Consider the following 17013-nt stretch of genomic DNA (forward strand, 5'->3'; position numbering starts at 1 on the left):
CGTGACCCGGGCAGAAGATCCAGGCCACTCTTTCCAGGCTGCTCTCCCTGATCGTAGCCTTCCAGTCCACATACAGCATAGTAGTAGTAGTAGTATAAGGTTTTACGGCGCTCGCAACTGCTAAGGTCATATGAGCGCGCGAAACACAAGTTGTTCACCTCTGCGAAAGTTCACTTCACGACTGGTAACTAATTTACTTTAACATACAGCATCCGTTTCTGTACCTTCTGTAGTGTGCTCATTGAGTCAGTAATGATTACTGCTCGCTGATGGCTTGTGTTTTTGATCCAGTGTAGAGCTTCACCTATGTCTTTTTTCTCCATACACATACTTGATGTTGTCAGTACAGTTGCTCCACTTTGCTCTTTCACTACTACCCCATCAACTCTGACACTGAAGGCCCAGTCCGATTTGACTCCTCTGTTGACTGATCCATCCGTGAAGATCACAGCATCTCCATGTTCGCTATGCTCTACTATCAGGGTTTCAATTTCAGCGTTTGTAGCTCCAAGTAGCCAGTTGCGACATTCTCTACCCAATGTTGCCTTCACTGTTGTGTACTCTCCGAGCGCATCTTCGACAACAACACAATCCCTGCCTATCTTGATGTCTTGTATCTGGCAGCACTCGTTGATGGTGTTCGTCGCTTGAGTCATCCATTATCTGCCCCTCTTTAGCCTTGATGTCATCTGCCGTCCCACTTTCTTATGTAGAGGGTTCGTCTCGTCTGCGCTGACTCGCAGAAAGGCTTGGACTTGTGCTAGTTTGTGCCTCTCGCCTGCACATGGGAAGTCTAGGGAGTATGTCATTGCTTCAGTTGAGGTATCTCGTGTGCACCCCAGGATTGCCCTCATTCCCTCATTTTGTAACAGCTCGAGTCGTTGCAGTTGCACCTTTGATAGGGTCAAGAGTCCGAGCCCGTACTCTACGACAGAGAGTACCAGTGTCTGGTAGAGGATGACAAGGGTTTTCTGGCTCATCTTAGCTCTGGCCATAATCTTAAGGGCTGTTAGGCCCTTTCTCGCCCTGGAGATTGTTCTAGGGATGTGATCTTTGCCAGAGAGAGTGCGATCAAACGTGATGCCCAAGTACTTCAGTGTGGGTTCCCTCTTCAGCACTTTGCCTCAAATCAAGATACGTGGCATGTCATTGTGCACTGCATGGTTATTCAGTGTACACCACAGTTCACAGGATTTGTCTGTGTGCAGTTTCCTGTTGTACGCCTCACACCACTGTTCAAGTCTGTCGAGTTCTCTCTGTACTCTTTCCACTGTAACCTAGTGGTTCTTGCCATGCCTGTACACCAGCACATCATCTGCAGCAAAACTGAGTACCCGTCAGGGCCCCTCCAGCTGGTTGGAAGTTATCCCTATTGTATAACCGTTGAACAGAACTGGCAAGAGTGCAGATCCTTGTGGTAAGCCTGGTGTGATCTCGGTAGGTTGCGAAGCCCAACAACCAAGACGTAGTGCTACCTTTCGTTTGAGAAGCGCTGCCCTTATCCATTGTACTAAATGTGGATCTACCCTCAGGTTGACAAGAGTCTGCATGAGGGTGTCGTACTGAACTCCGTTGTAGGCATCTTCCAGGTCAAGTGTCCAGAGTTTCTTCCCCCAGTTCGAAGCCATCATATACGTCGGATGCAAGAGTGGCAGCATTCATCCATGTGATTTTTTTCTCTTCTATAGCTGCCCAGTTTTTTGCGGTAGGACTTTCTTTTCCTCCACCTTTATTGCCAATCTGCATGCTACGATTTTCTCCAGCAGCTTCCCGACGGTATTTTGCATGGTCACTAATCGATATGAGGTAATCTTGCTTGGGTCCTTGTCTGGCTTAGGAACTGGGGACAGGTGACTGTCCAGCCAGTCTTTGTGTATCTCCCCAGTCCACAGGCTTTCGTTTAGCCTCTCGGCTAGTGCCATTGTCTGTCCTTCCTTCATGTTCTTGGGGCTATAACTTACAGGGATAGCTTGTTTGCTCTTCCTATTAGTCATGCACCTGTAGAAGTTCCAGAACTGATACAGGGCACTGTTACTGTTCATGCCCCGGCAGAAGTTATCACATGTTAAGTTCTTGACTTCTTTTGCTGCCTCATCGAACCTGAGATCTGCTAGCTTTTTCTCAGCTTTCAATTGCACGTTTGATTATGTCCCTCTCGTGTCTTTGCAGCGCTAGGCATTTGATCTTCCACAATACCTCAGTCTCTTCATTCCACCAGGGTGGCTGCTCTGCCACTACTCTATGCTGTACTCTGGGTGGCCTGGAGCTCTTTTGCAGTACACTGATGGGGTCGTTGCCTTCCGCGGGGTAGAAGAAGACTCGTTTCTGTCTTTGATGGTTGCTGTTTCTTCTTCGCGTTACAAACACTGTGCATGGGATATGATCTCTGCTATAGTTGTGTAATACTCTCCATGTACAGTTTGCTGTTGTTAGGTGTACCGAGACGAGTGCAAGGTCTTTAGCACTGTCGGAGTCCCCATCTCTTGTGGCTAGTCTGGCCATGCTGCCATTGTTGATGCAGGTGAAGACACATCTGTCTAGGGCATTTTCCAGTCCTCTGGGGATTTATCACTGTGTTTCCCCAATCCCTCCCTTGCGCGTTGAAGTCGCCACGAAAGATTGTTTTTCCTGGTAGTGTTCCCTCCATCTCGCCAAGTTTGGCCCACTCTTCCTCAGTGACTATCCCGTTGCAGGCGCAGACGTTGACAACATTTCTTACAGGCTGATCAGTGAGCTCCACTGCAAGCAGGTGTAGGTTTTCTGACGCCCATCGACTCATACCCAATTCCTGATGTCTGATTGCTGATCGTATCTGGGTGACCTGTCCATGCCCTTCCCTGTTGTAAAGAGTCGTTGCAAAGTCGGCAACGTTGAAGTTCCTGTCACCTAGTCTGGTTTATTGGAAGCATATGACGTCTGCTCTGTAACATAGGGTTTCAGTCACGAGCCCTCTCTGCTGCAGACTACGACAATTCCAGTAGAGAATCCTAAGATTACTCTTTCCCAACCGCTGACTATTTAACTGTGTCTTTCTAGCTCCCGCCCTTCTCTTTCTCCACCTCCCACCCCTTTTTCCCCCCCGTTTCCTTTTTGGTTTTATTCCTGAAAAGGAGCTCGAGCAAGGAGCACGAACACCGTAGCTCCTGCGAGAACCCTGTTTATTAATATTAATTAGATCTTTCATTGTGGGTTTGCAAAATACTGAGGAATTATCCTGCCTGTCTAGCAAAGCCTCATACTAGACGAGAGGCCGGGAACCAGAAGGTCCGTCCGCCTGTTGCCGCCCCGCTCGCACACCAGACGGTCCTCGTTTGTGACTGTACTCTCCACAGCTATGCAGCTTCTAGGCACGAAGATGACACTGTAAGCTTGGGTCAACAACGACAACAATAACACCACCACCACCAACAACAACTACTACTACTACTACTACTACTACTACTACTACTACTACTACTACTACTACTACTACTACTACTACTACTACTACTACTACTACTACTAAACTACTAGTAGTAGTAAGCGTAGTAGTAGTAGTTGTACTGTTGCTGTTGTCGTAATTGTTGTTGTGTTATACCATGCGATGCAGTTATTATTACTATTATTATTTTTATTATTATTATTATTATTATTATTATTATTATTATTATTATTATTATTATTATTGTTGTTGTTGCTGTTGTTGTTGTCAGTGTTGCTGTTGTTGTTATTGTTGTTGTTGTTGTTGTTGTTGTTGTTGTTGTTGTTGTTGTTGTTGTTGTTGTTGTTGTTGTTGCTATTGTTGTTACTGTTGCTGTTGAAGTTGTGCTGGTGTTGTTCAAAACTAATTGTTCATAGTTTTATCATATTAACACCCGTTTTACATGGAGCTGAGTCCTGGGCAGCGTACAAAACTCATGTCAACATTCTCAGTGGGTTTCATCTCTCCTGTCTGAAAAAAAATACTGAGGATACACAAGGAGGGGGGGGGGGGGTAAGACCCGAAACATGAGATTCTTGAGAGGGCAAAAGCTTCAGTATGTTCTGCCATCGGAAGAAAATTCAGCTTACATGAACGGAATATTTGGTCCCAATGCCAAGCAAAAGACTCCACAAACTACTAAACCTCGCACAAAAAAGTCAAGGAACAACTTGTGTTTTCACGTGTCAAATTTAAACTTCAATATCTCGTAAACCTGTTAAGCTCAGTCCCCCAAACTTGGCACACGCACTGACGACTAGACACAATTTGCCTATACAGCAAATCTACCAACACAAGCTTCACGGCGACGCGCAGGGCATGCTGAAACACAGCCGAAAAGCATGAAAAATGGGCGAAATTCTCTTCCTCAGCAACATTGGCATAGGGACTGGAGGCTAAAACTGAGCTTGGCACATGCTTAACAGATGTCTTGGCTGTGAATATCGCTCACATTCAACCCTCTATAAACCAGCGTTTTTTAGCCGTGTTTCATTACAAAAAGATGGCCTATCGACGCTCGCTGCCTGATGTAGACAGAGGAAGAGCCCTTGACAGGCACTAGAGCTGGATCCTGCTCGCCAAATCTGAAAGTGTCGATTTGCGATTCAGTCGGCTTCAAAGAATCGCGAGTACGCGAGCGCTCGTGGAACATTAAGCCTCGGGCTCGTTATATGCGTGAAACGGAACAGTGTCATATCAACGCCACTTCGCGAGTCCCACTTTTGTTGGCCCGCCATCCTCTCCGCCCCTCCCCCCCACCCTTCGTTGTGCTGCTCTGCTGACCTCAATTAGCGACCCCCATAAATTCAGCCCATCCCCCCTACCTCATGATTCGCTAAAACAACGGCTCCATAACATTCCTTCTGTCTATTGGTTGGAACCCATTCATTTTGTTTTCATAAGGGGGTTTGGACTTTACCATCTTTTGTAAAATAAGGGGAGCCGCGCTAAGTGTTCCGTTCCATGTTCCGTTCTTGCGCTCGCGATATACGAGTAGCACTAGGTCTACAGATCAGATAGAGCTGCAAACAAGCCGCGACAGGGGGTGAATCGGAAGGCGATACTGTTCCGCTTTCCGCTAAAGTGAATCGCGAATCGCGTTCCGAAGGGAAGAGTGGCGATTCAGTTCCGTTCTTGTGCTCGCAACCCAGCTCTAACAGGCACAAAGATGGCTTCACGTTCCGAGTCGTTGCACGTTGACTTGGGGTGTCCCCGTCAGTCATGTAGAGGCTGTAAGAACGACGGCGAGCAACCGGAATGGTTCAGGACAGGCCTCAACCAGGGCGCCATGTTTGACCAACGACTGCATCGACCGGTTCATCGTCGGACAGGCTGAAATTTCACGAACCACCACTATAAACTGCATCTGGGGTCAACTACGAGTGGTGTGGATGTGTCGGAAACCCTCTTTCTTGACCTGTCACCGCGGCGTAATGCCATCACTTATCGCTATCCTAGAATTACAAAGTTCTGTCTGACATTTTGCCGTATTGAGTTACTAGGTCAATGAGGTCAGAAACTAGTTGTTCTATCTGCTCTATCAAAATTTTAAAATTATTCTGAGTGATTATCAAGATGTTCAAAGATTTGTGTTCGAAAAGGCTTGACATGTTGTGAAACGCAAACTTTTTAACGTCAAATTTCTCAAACGTAGGTACTGAGCAGTCAAAAATTTGAAATTCTATCTAAGGAAAGAATATGGCAGTAAAGCTTTTGAGAAAAACAGAGTTTGTGAAAAGCAGAGGCTGCCAGGAAAGCATAAAAATCCTGACATTGATCCTCGGCCACCAGACTATAAAAGATGCTCTGTTTGTGTAAATTATTCCAGGGACAAGAAATAGAGGACTCGGTCACAGCAGGTCACAAACGAAGCAATAATAATAAAGTTTAAAGAACTAACCATAATGATTATTATTATGCTTAGGCAGGTAAGCAAACTTCTTAAAGAAAGGGGAAGGCGCTGGTATCCGAGTTGCAGTGTTTTTGTGTTTGTGATCATTTCAAGCCACTTGCAATTATTTCTTTGACTTTTACCAGCAAGGTGTATTTAATGTTAAAAGTTATTATCAGATCAAGACGAAAGGACTATTGAATATCATTACTATAACTATTGTCTTTGTAACAGCCTTAACTCCTACTCCCATTACAATGATGAGTAAAAGAAAAAAACAGGATTCACTGGATCCCTTACACCTACCCAAATTCGAATTTCCCAATAATTTTAATTCGCGTAACTTCCTGGGTCTTCACCTCTAGAAAACACCGATCCATAACGTGAACTACCCTACAATTCTGACAGGGAGTCGCTTCAATTGCCATTGTGACATAATGATGGGTATAACCCTCAGTCTATCCTATTTTTCACAACTGTTGGAGTAATGATCTGCAAATGTGAGTCTTCATTGGAAACAAATATCTGTTATGAAACGGCCGTCTAAAAAAACAGTTGTTTCATAGATAGATAGATAGATAGATAGATAGATAGATAGATAGATAGATAGATAGATAAATAGATAGATTCATTTTGGCACATACTCCTAAAATATTGACAACATCACTTAAAATCAGATTGCTGATCTTGCAGATTTCGCTTACAACTTGATAGACTTGAGGAAGGGGTTCATAGTTTTTGGTAAGATTTTTTGCCGTACTTGCAACACTATTAGTTCATATTAATGCCGAAGGTTAGAGGTCTTACAAGCGAGTAACAAATAAATAACAAGAAAGAGAAGAGATATCGACGATAGATGTTTGATAGGAAAGGAGGAACAAACAACACCGGTAGGGGTTCAGATCCGAACAAAATTCGATTTTCTTTCGCTGCATCTTTAGAATATTTCCAAACAGTCGGGTGTCCCTGCACGGGGACATGTCGAGACAACTTATTCCACATTATTTAATTTTAGAAGAGCGTTTAACGTCAACTAAAATCAAAATGCCATAAGTAAAACCTGCTATTAAATCCAGAACGTGACTTGTTCAAAGTGCACACGTTTACAAAATCAACAAAAGAATGGATCAAGATTGCATGTTATATTATTATACCTGTACCTTAAAATGCTTTCAGTGTTCGCACTGTGCTCACTCCGCGAAGCGGTTCCCGATCAATAGCTCACGTCACCGCGTGCACGCAGCTCACATTATTCAGACGGAAACCTGATATTTATCGCTTTTGATTTGTTTACGCCTCTATAAAGAATGCGAAATCTGCGTCAAAATCATGTCCGTGGAAGACAGGAAAAATCGAGCAATTGAACACAAATCGAAGCACTGCGCGTAGACAAGTCCGATTAATTGCGCTGAAAAGGCCAAGCATGCACTTCCGTCTACTTGACAATCGATGATTCTTGCACAACAGATCCTTGTTGGAATAATTGAGTAATAAAGTTGTATTAGCGTCTTCAGGATAGCTTAAAGGCAGCATAGAGTACTTGAATTTCTTAAAGGGGGTGCATGCTGCGTGACTTACTGAAGTCAAAAGCTGTGAAGTACGTTGATCAATATCTACATTCTTTGAAAAATAATTATTTATATATTTAAACTCTCCACTAACTAGCATTTTTCTAGAAGCATCTAACTGCTCTGTCTATCTTTTGTTTTACATGCAGTGTTAACGTTTGATATACCTCTTTACATGTATTTTGTTTAAGATAAATCTACCGGACCCCCAGGGTCTTTTGTGGAGGCGTCTTTCTTTGGTAGCTCATGGCGCCCAAAAGTTTTTCTTGTTTGTTTTTTTGTTGTTATTTTATTTTGTTGTTTTGTTGTTGTTGTTGTTGTTGTTGTTATTGTTTTCTTTTCTTTGTTGTTGGGTTTGTTTGTTGTTGTTTTGTTGGGAAGGGGGGTAGGGAGGGGGGCTGTTCATGTGAGAATCTCGAAAGGACTCGATGGGCTGGCAATGTCGAATGAATGTCTGATTTCCGAATCCCAAAGACAGTGTTCTATTCTGACCTGTCCTTAGGGAAGCGTCAGGTTGACTCTCAAAAAAGTGCTACCCTGAAAACGTCTCTGAAGGACATCAACATAAATCCTTCGACATTGGAGTGCCTAGCTCCTGGCAGACCTCTGACACCATTTCTTTGAACAAAACGTCATACCAAATCAAACGTTAATTTCATTCAATTGGAATACGTCTTTCTTCAAGTAAACATTTATGGAATGCCATTGCTTAGAATGAAAATGACTATTCTGTTTCTTTAGACTTACTGAATGGTTATCTGAATGCTTAGCCTAAGAGTACATTTATCACTGCTCATAACAGAAACATTAAGAAGTAAAACCAATTTGTTTTTTTTTCAGGAAACATGTCAAAGTCCATGGTAATTATTCCAATAGTTGACATGCAAACTCTCTAAAGAAAAGAGCACCAAACGGATAGTTAGCCAAAGAGGAAATTTAAAATGGAAACAAACAAGAACGCTACAGCTAACTCTCAAACAGATTTTGCTATCGAATGACGTCACATGAAGTGTGTCGAATCATTCGATTTCGACAGCGTTGCATTGTGGGCACACACTGTAATACAAACATTGGTCTTCTACATAATAAAAAAAACTGTTCAAGAAAATCAATGTTGCATGGGAAAAACTCCATAAACTCAAACTACATACTTCTGGTGCCTTGAAAAGCCGGCATTACATCACCACAAACATCGATTAATTAATTATTTTTTTTACTCTTTACGCCATACCCTTAGATGGTCTGTGCGTTTGGCAGCATTTCACTCTGAAAATTCAACTGAACCCGTTTTGTTCTTCTCAATCTACATTTCGAAACTTCCTTTCCTCCATACCCTCCCCCGCCCCCTCCTTCTTTATATTATGTTTACCATGAAAGCGCCCTCCTTCACTCAACTCACCCCTTGCCAAGCCCTTCAAATAACGGTGAATAAATTATCTTAAATAAAAGTTTATACTCTCTTCATTTTTCTTCCGAGTTCCTTAAATTGTTCATCCTTTTTAAGTCCCATCAAGCTAAGTAAAGTTAAAATCTTCATGAAGATTTCTGTCTCTCTAATGGTGAATACTTACAAGAATTGTTAATATATGTATTTACGTTTAGGATTTTAGCAAATTAATGGGTCTGAAAAAGAATTATGTCACCTTAAGGTTGTTTGGAGGAGAGTTTAGGACCCAGATCAAAACAAAAAATACTCTGCAAAAAACGAAAGCAAAATCCTGCTGGAATGAAACTTGACGTACTTCCAAGTATGGGTACTTTCAAGGAGGTAATCATAATATGTAAGGTCCTTGGGTAAATTGTAAAGGCCATAACTCGAATTTAAAGCTATCCGGTCATTTCATTCCAATTCTACGTAGTAGTCTCCCCTGACGTGCATCATGCTAAAGAAAAACCTCTATTTTTTAATTTTTAGATGTGAATTTTAATTAAAAGTGGTATTACTGTTACGTTTGTTTGTTGCTTGTTTTTTATACTTTAAATACCGGTAAAACATGCAGTTGCTTGGGATGTGGGAGGGGGGGGGGATGGGGGCTATAGTGAATATTACCGTTTATTTAATATTTTTAATGTTCTAACATGTGTGTGTGTGTGGGTGTGTGTGTGTGTGTGTGTGTGTGTGTGTATGTGTGTGTGTGTGTGTGTGTGTGTGTGTGTGTGTGTGTGTGTTGTTTTTGTTGTTGTTGTTGTTGTTGTTGTTGTTGTTGTTGTTGTTGTTGTTGTTGTTGTTGTTGTTTATGTTGGATATGTGTATGTGTGTGTCTTCATGAAAAGAAGGGAGCGGGAGTGAAGAATATTCTTATTATAAAATGTACTTTATCATTCAAAGCGGAAGTAGTGCTTGTGAGGAAGGGCTGTATAGACCACGTGGTCAGACACCTAAAAAAAGAAGAAACTCAAGAAAAGGCACCACATCTTGTTACTTGCTTCTCGCACTAGGCTTCTCCGAAAAAAAAAATATCCAGATACTATGTTTCCAGAAGCAGCATTCTTTCGCCCCGAGAGATTTAAGAAGAAAGAGGGAGAGGGAAGAGGCAAGTTCCTCATCACTACACTGCTTATTTCTTTGGCTGTCCTTTGTCCATCTTTTTTTAATCGTATTTTTTGTATTAATTTATTTTTTGCGAATTTTAGCCCGCGTATCCATCAAACCAGAAACGAGCTAACCATAATATGTCGGCGTCTCGGGAAATCGGTAGTTGAACTGCATAATATGCATAGAACACCAGGGGGAGGGGGGAGGGGGTTGCTTTTTTGGCTTGTATGTGTGTGTGTTTTGTTTGGTTAGTTTGGGGGGGGGGGGGGGGGGTCAGTGAGAGAGAAGTTCGTTTATACGTGAACCCCAAAACGACCCAACTTCTCCAGACAAATGTCATGATGTCATTTACATAACATAGTAGTTGTAGGCATTGACGGGTCAGCAGAAAAAGAAATTAACACAAGTCAGTTAAAGTGTAATAGAAGTCACCTAAAATGCCGAAGGCTCCTAAATGAATAAGCATATCATCCTGAAAGAATTAGAACTAAATCATTTTGACTCCTTTAGTGTAAGGGGAATCATAAAAATTAAGTAAAGATCGTTGGTTGCAGGATAAAGGTGGTTATGTCCAGATTCATTGTGTTTAGAAAAGGGATTTTAGAGCAAACCGTAATGGGCATCTCTTGGACATAGACATAATTATGTCGGGAATTGCGATTTTAGCAAAACTGCTTTGTGTGTCTGTTAAATATTCACAGATATAATGCAGTATTGTTTGAATATCTGAGGCGAAAATGGACATGGTAACTTCTGGTTCTCAGCCCACAAAGTACTTTATTACAACAGTCTGGAAAATAATATTTATAAGAAAACATAATTTCTGGAGAATATGGCAAAGATCGCCCAAAACGAACATGAGGTTAACACACCCTATATCTGGACAACTGAAGACAAGTCGTTATCTTAGAATTACAAAGTTCTGTCTGTCCAGTAGACGTACCTAGTTTTGGGAAATTTGACGTTCAAAATGTTTTAGGTTCACAGCGTCTCAAACGTTTTCGAATGCAATTCTTGGAATATCTTAATAAAGACTCAGAGTAGATCTAATCTTACGACTTTCATAAAGCAGATGGAACATTTGGTTTCAAATCCGATGGTTTTAGTAACATAAATCGGCCAAAAATGTCAGAAATAACGTTGTAAGTCTACGGTAGAGAAGTTATATCAAAGTTAGATTAAAAACGCTGGAAAGAACTATTTCCAGTTTGGCTCTCAGAAAGGCTGCGCTCCGAAAGGACATGCTACTACTGTATAAGAATATATCACGTAATATTGTTGCACAGCGCTGATTTCTTACAACTGTTAAGGGGTCAGGCGATCTTTTCCTTTGGAAACCCAGTTCACCAAGAATGTTAAGCCATGTCGATCGTCCCAATTTTAGATTGACTGCATTGGTGTCTTCCTGGGCAATAGTGGGCCTAAGAAACTATTTATAATGATGCCATACTGCAGTTCATATTGTTCAGAAGAGTGTGTAGTTAGGGCTTAAGATGAGATGCAAAGTTGTCCTACACATTGGAGATAGTATGTATAATACAAGTAGTGTATTTATGATTTCTCCCACTTTATCAAATTGAAATGTTATTTATTTCTGCCCTCCCAAAAAAAGAAACAAACACAACACGTGTGAAACATAAATAAACAAATAAATCAATTAATTAATTAATTGATTTAAAAATTAATTTAAAAATAGATAAATAAATATATTAATACAAAAATAAATACAGGAATACATGAATACGTTAATAAATAAAACAATGAAGGAGTGAACGAATGAATGAATGAAACAAAGCTGAAGAATCGATACAAAAATAGCGAATGCTGGCCACCCTCTTGTCCTTCTGCTCACGTCAGACACTGACCTGTTATCTTTATCCCCACTCACCACTCACCACTCACCAGTATCAGTCACCCCCTCCCTTTCCCATCCCCCACCCCAACTTTTGTTTCAATCCCCCACCCCCACCCCGCACCCTAACCTTTGTTTCAACCCCCTCTTCCTCCCCCTCTTCCTCCCCCTCTCACTCCCCCTTTTCCCCCCTCGGGCGTTAATTTTTCCTTCTTCCTCGTGCCGTGCCATCCGATCCTCTCGGGGTTGGAGAGGAATAATTCTCTCGTGAAAGCAGACACAACCAGTTCCATCGATTGGAACAAATTAAATGTTTGCCCTGACGTCTCGAAGCTTGAGCCGCGAGCCTCCGATACACAGTAACCCGCCGTCAGCAGGCATATACTCATAGTCATAGTCATCGCGAGAAAAGTCAGCTCAGTGGACTTAACGCCGAAGCGTTTGCAATGGTGAGTGACCTGATTTTTATTTGGTTTTAAAATAAATTAAGTTAAAACTGCCCGTCTTAATAATTACTTTTTTGCAATACACAAATTATGCGTTTATCTCTATCTATCTAACTATCTATCTATTTATCTATCTATCTATCTATCTATCTATCTGTCTATCTATCTATCTATCTATCTATCCATCTAACTATCGTTATATCTAAAGATAGTCAAGTGCAAATAAGCTGTATATCAAAACTTCCACTTTTCATAACAATATTGTTTGAACCACTTGTAAAGTGTCAGTACGAAACTCAGCTCTATTTTTAAAAAGAAAGGATTAAGTCCAAAAGTTTTATTATGCATCTTCTTTTAAATCTTACTGAAAATAAGCTATACTGTACCCCAGAACGAACTTTAGCTTTACTAAACGTTCGGTGAAAATGAAATAAGTTCCTCTAGAAAATTGTCAACAGATGTGAGAGTTCAGACACTGCACTTTCGACTTTGAGGTCTCTCCCGCGGTCTATCAAAATAGCACATAAAGATTTAAACTTGTTTTAGATCACAATATTGTGATAAAAGAAAAACAAACTTTATATCATGAACCCTAATACATCCATAATATTATATTATTAACTACTTTACCAGCTAAGTTCATATTTTCGAAAGAGCTTGCCATAAAATCTTATGCAAATTTGTTGAAAAGATGTTGGTGATTTTTCTCACAGAAATAGAAACGAATGGCCTTTTTAGCCGGCTTCTCTTATGAATCTATTATAAGCAATAGATCTCAAGAATGCATACCCACACCTCTGAAGTCGCACTTTAATTTGAAAACATGGAAGCCAGCTATACGCTGCATTCCTTAACAATAAAAAAACAACAAGCAAAAAAACAAAAAACATCAACAACAAAACCAGCTTCACGCAAGGATAAAAACGGAAATATATTTCCCTAAGTACAGAACCTTTAGCAATGCCACCAGTAAAAGACTCACTCGTGCAGTCAGCTAAGCCTCATGACTATGCCACAACATCAATTAATTTTTATCGCAGTTGTAGTACTGTGAAAAAGTTTAAACACAATTCTAGAAACACATTTTTCGAGCGGTGTCCAAAATGAGCTTGTTTGTCTACACAGTTACTTTTTTAATCAGAAGATAATCACATTATATTATTATGCTATCTGGGCCTTTATAAATGTTGTTGAAAAATGAAATAAAGTATCATTCAATTGATTGCGTTTAAATCTAATAACTAGATATATTACACAACCTATTTTTCCAGATACGACAATTTTATATGAAATCTTGAACATAAAAATAATATAAAGTGAATAATTAATAAAACTTATCAGAAATGTGAACATTAAAATTTGATTTTAGCAATCTATATTATTATATCGGCATTCTATAGGCTTTAGCTAACAGTAGGCTATAGAATATTTTTGAAAATAAGGAAACTACAACATGTGTACTGTGCTGAAGTTGTGTAAGATATTTTAGTAAAGAACACATGCTATAGTAAGAGTCCAGGAGCTCTCTGAGAATGTTTCTCTAAGCAAACTCGAACATCCTTGACTGTTCTTCAAAGCTATTCCAGTTTGATCTGTTGGTCTGTGTATGCGGTTTCACACTGACAAATTATACGTGTAACAGGGAGATGCTTTGAAGATGTCTTCTCTTCGTAGACATGTTTTTGTTTTGTTTTTTCAAACTAGATTTTGTCAACAGCCAATACTGTTTCTGTTTTTATGAAATATTATTATCGAGCCGAATCGCTTTTCCCTCTCAAGTGCTCAGAAAGCAATAATAATATGAGTCAAAATCCGGTGGAATCAGGCGCTCATCAATTTTCGGGCAGGAGAAGACATAGGTATCATTATAAAACGTGTTCATTTGTCTTGCTTTCTATGAAAAAAAATCCAGTCTATCTTGCATAGATGTTGAGATATTTACCCTAAAATGAGATAAAAGATAAAATAAAGAAGAAAATGGCAGCCAACGTTTGGCGACTTCCATAGCTTGAGAGACCTAGGACAAGGAAAAATTCTATTTGTTTATGCCTTATCACCTGTTATCAGTGAAGTCTATACAGAATTGTGTTTGGTTTTTTTAAATTGTATATTAATTTCGTTGAACCCTCCCCCCCCCCAAAAAAAAAGCAAAAAAAAACACACACACAACAACAATAATTAAAGTTCGATAAGATTGCCAAATCGTAGTAAAAAAATACCGGTTTATTCTAATCCATTACTTAGGTGAGCACCTGGTATCAACGTGCTGCCTAATATGGGGTGCCTACAACGGATGGGATCGGCCGATCGGGCCGATTGCCTGACTCGATCGCCTCAAAAACAAACGTGTTTGTTTTCAGTTTCAGGAGATCGAGTCGGGCGATCGGCCCGATCCAGCCGTTGTGGGTACCCCGTATTAAATATATTGATGTTTTGAGTGGCCGGTGTCACCTCTCTCGTGCGTAGTGCTTTGACAGGAGACAACCCGGAAGACAACGAAACCGGTTTTATCCCCTTTCAACATCTCATCTCTTCTCTCATTTCCTCTCTGATTATTGTGAGCCGCATTATCTCTTTCCTCTCTTTGTTTCGTCAAGAGGACTTTACAGCATGTTCATGGGTGGAAAGTTTGTTTTGAGGAGGCGTGGTGTGGGTGACGTCAAGCAGGGAACCAAGTGCTGCCGAAGTCGAGAAATAAATAACCGAACTTACTGTTATATTTTAGCGACAATAAACGCAAAATTACTCTACACGATACAAATCACAAGGAACAAACTCTATTATTACTTACTCCATTGTATTTGATAGCAACATACAGTCAATATTGTTCAAGAGAGCCACCCATTGAAGAGGACAAAACTGGCTGTCTTAGACAGGTGAACATGTTGAACAGCGTCATTGTAATATTAAAAACACCCTTGGGAAAGTGGGAACTGATCATGTCTTCGACAGGTGGTTGTTTGTGCAGCTTCTTTGTACAGATGATTGTCTTATAAAGGTGGCTGTAGGTGTAGATTCCATTGAATTTTCCCTTGTCGCGTAACCTATTTCTACCGTACAAAAGTCAGGATGTGTTAGCCGTTTAGCCCCTGAGTCACGCACTGATGGCGTTCTTAACTCGTTGTGGTCACGAAAGTGATAGGATCTGAAGGCCTCGAAGGGTACCTGTCAAGTACTTGGAGTTAAAGTAACGTCTACGTTATCAAATAACATCCATGCTACTTTGAGTGCAGATCGAAAAAAATAAACCGTCTGAAATTACTTAAATCAAGAATTGTATCAATGCTGAGGTTTGGGTTAATTCTGTTTCGCCTTTCAGTTGCCCTTTTCCCCGTCCAGACAAATCAATGCCCATGATATTATTCTTTACTTTCCAAGACAATTTTAGAACCCGATTCCATTGGCTACAGAGCTTATAAATAGCCACATGGCGTGATAGCCACATGGCGTGATAATCATCATTATTACCATCATCATCGTCAACAACATATTACACAACAACAACAACAAAAACCAAAACCAGCAACAGCAGCAACAAAAGCAACAGCAGCAGCAACAACAACAACAACAGCAGCAACAACAATAACAGCAATAACAACAGCAGCAACGACAACAACAACAGCAACAACAACAAAAGAGCAACAGCAAAAACGATAATAAAATAGTACCAGTAGTTCCAAAAATGACAACGACAAACACGGCAACCACTGCAACAACAACAACAACAACAACCACAACAACAACAACAACAACAACAACAACAACAACATAGCAACAAAAAATTGTACCCACAACAACACCAACAGCAACTATAAAAACAACACCCAGCCGCAACAAGTACAGCTACAACAACAGCAACATCAACAACAAACAACAACAGCAACAACAGCAACAACAACAACAACAACAACAGAAAAGCATCAAGAAAAAAAACAGCAATGGCAAAAAAGCATCTAATTACAATAACAACGACAGCAGCAGCAGCAGCAGCAGCAGCAGCAGCAGCAGCAGTGGGAAAATCAGCATCAAACTGCAACAACAACAACGACAAAACAGCACCCAGCAGCAGCAAAAACAACAGCAACAACAATAACAAAAGCATCAACAACAACAACAACAACAACAACAACAACAACAGCAACAACAACAACAACAACAACAGCAACAACAACAACTAAAATAACAGCACCCAGCAACAACAACAACAACGAAAAACACACTATAAACCTTCCGCATACTCTCAAAATAGCCTCCAAACAAGTAACATAAAACCGCAAAGCAGTCAGCAGTTCTCAGCAAAACGGTCTCAAAATAAAATTGTCCGTTTCTATAGAAACGGTGTGTTTGGAGTATGGTCTGCGAGAACTAATTAGAAAACAGACAACTATTGAAAAGGTAGCGCGTCATACCTAGAGACTGAAAGGACAAATTGTTTTGTGGAAAAAATTCGATAAGTCGAAAATGGAAGACAAAGAAGAGACAAAAGAGAAAAGCAGGGACAGGGGGTGGTTACATAGGAAAGAGAAGAGTTGATTCTGTGCCTACGTGTATGTGTATGCACGTCTCTGTGTTTTGCTGGGTGTGTTTGTGCATGTGTAAGTGAGTGTGTGTGTGGGGGAGGGGGGGTGGAGGAAGGTGAGTGAGTGTGTGTGTGTTTTGTGCTTGTGAGTGTTTGAGACATATATATAAATGTGTGTGTGTGTGTGTGTGTGTGTGTGTGTGTGTATGTGTGTATGCGTGTGTGTATGTGTGTGTATGT

At 40.7% G+C, this 17013-nt stretch overlaps 1 protein-coding gene across 1 annotated transcript in view; it reads left to right on the forward strand.

Annotated features, from left to right (window-relative positions):
* The first annotated feature begins 12153 nt into the window (after positions 1 to 12153).
* The window catches only part of LOC101850073, an 11038-nt gene continuing 6178 nt past the window's right edge, over positions 12154 to 17013 (forward strand). The window contains exon 1 of the mRNA XM_013080260.2: positions 12154 to 12257. The gene's annotated coding sequence lies outside the window, so the exon portion shown is untranslated. The remainder of the gene's footprint in view (positions 12258 to 17013) is intronic.

This window comes from Aplysia californica, unplaced genomic scaffold, assembly GCF_000002075.1.
Source record: "Aplysia californica isolate F4 #8 unplaced genomic scaffold, AplCal3.0 scaffold00080, whole genome shotgun sequence".
Taxonomy (NCBI): Eukaryota; Metazoa; Mollusca; class Gastropoda; order Aplysiida; family Aplysiidae; genus Aplysia; species Aplysia californica.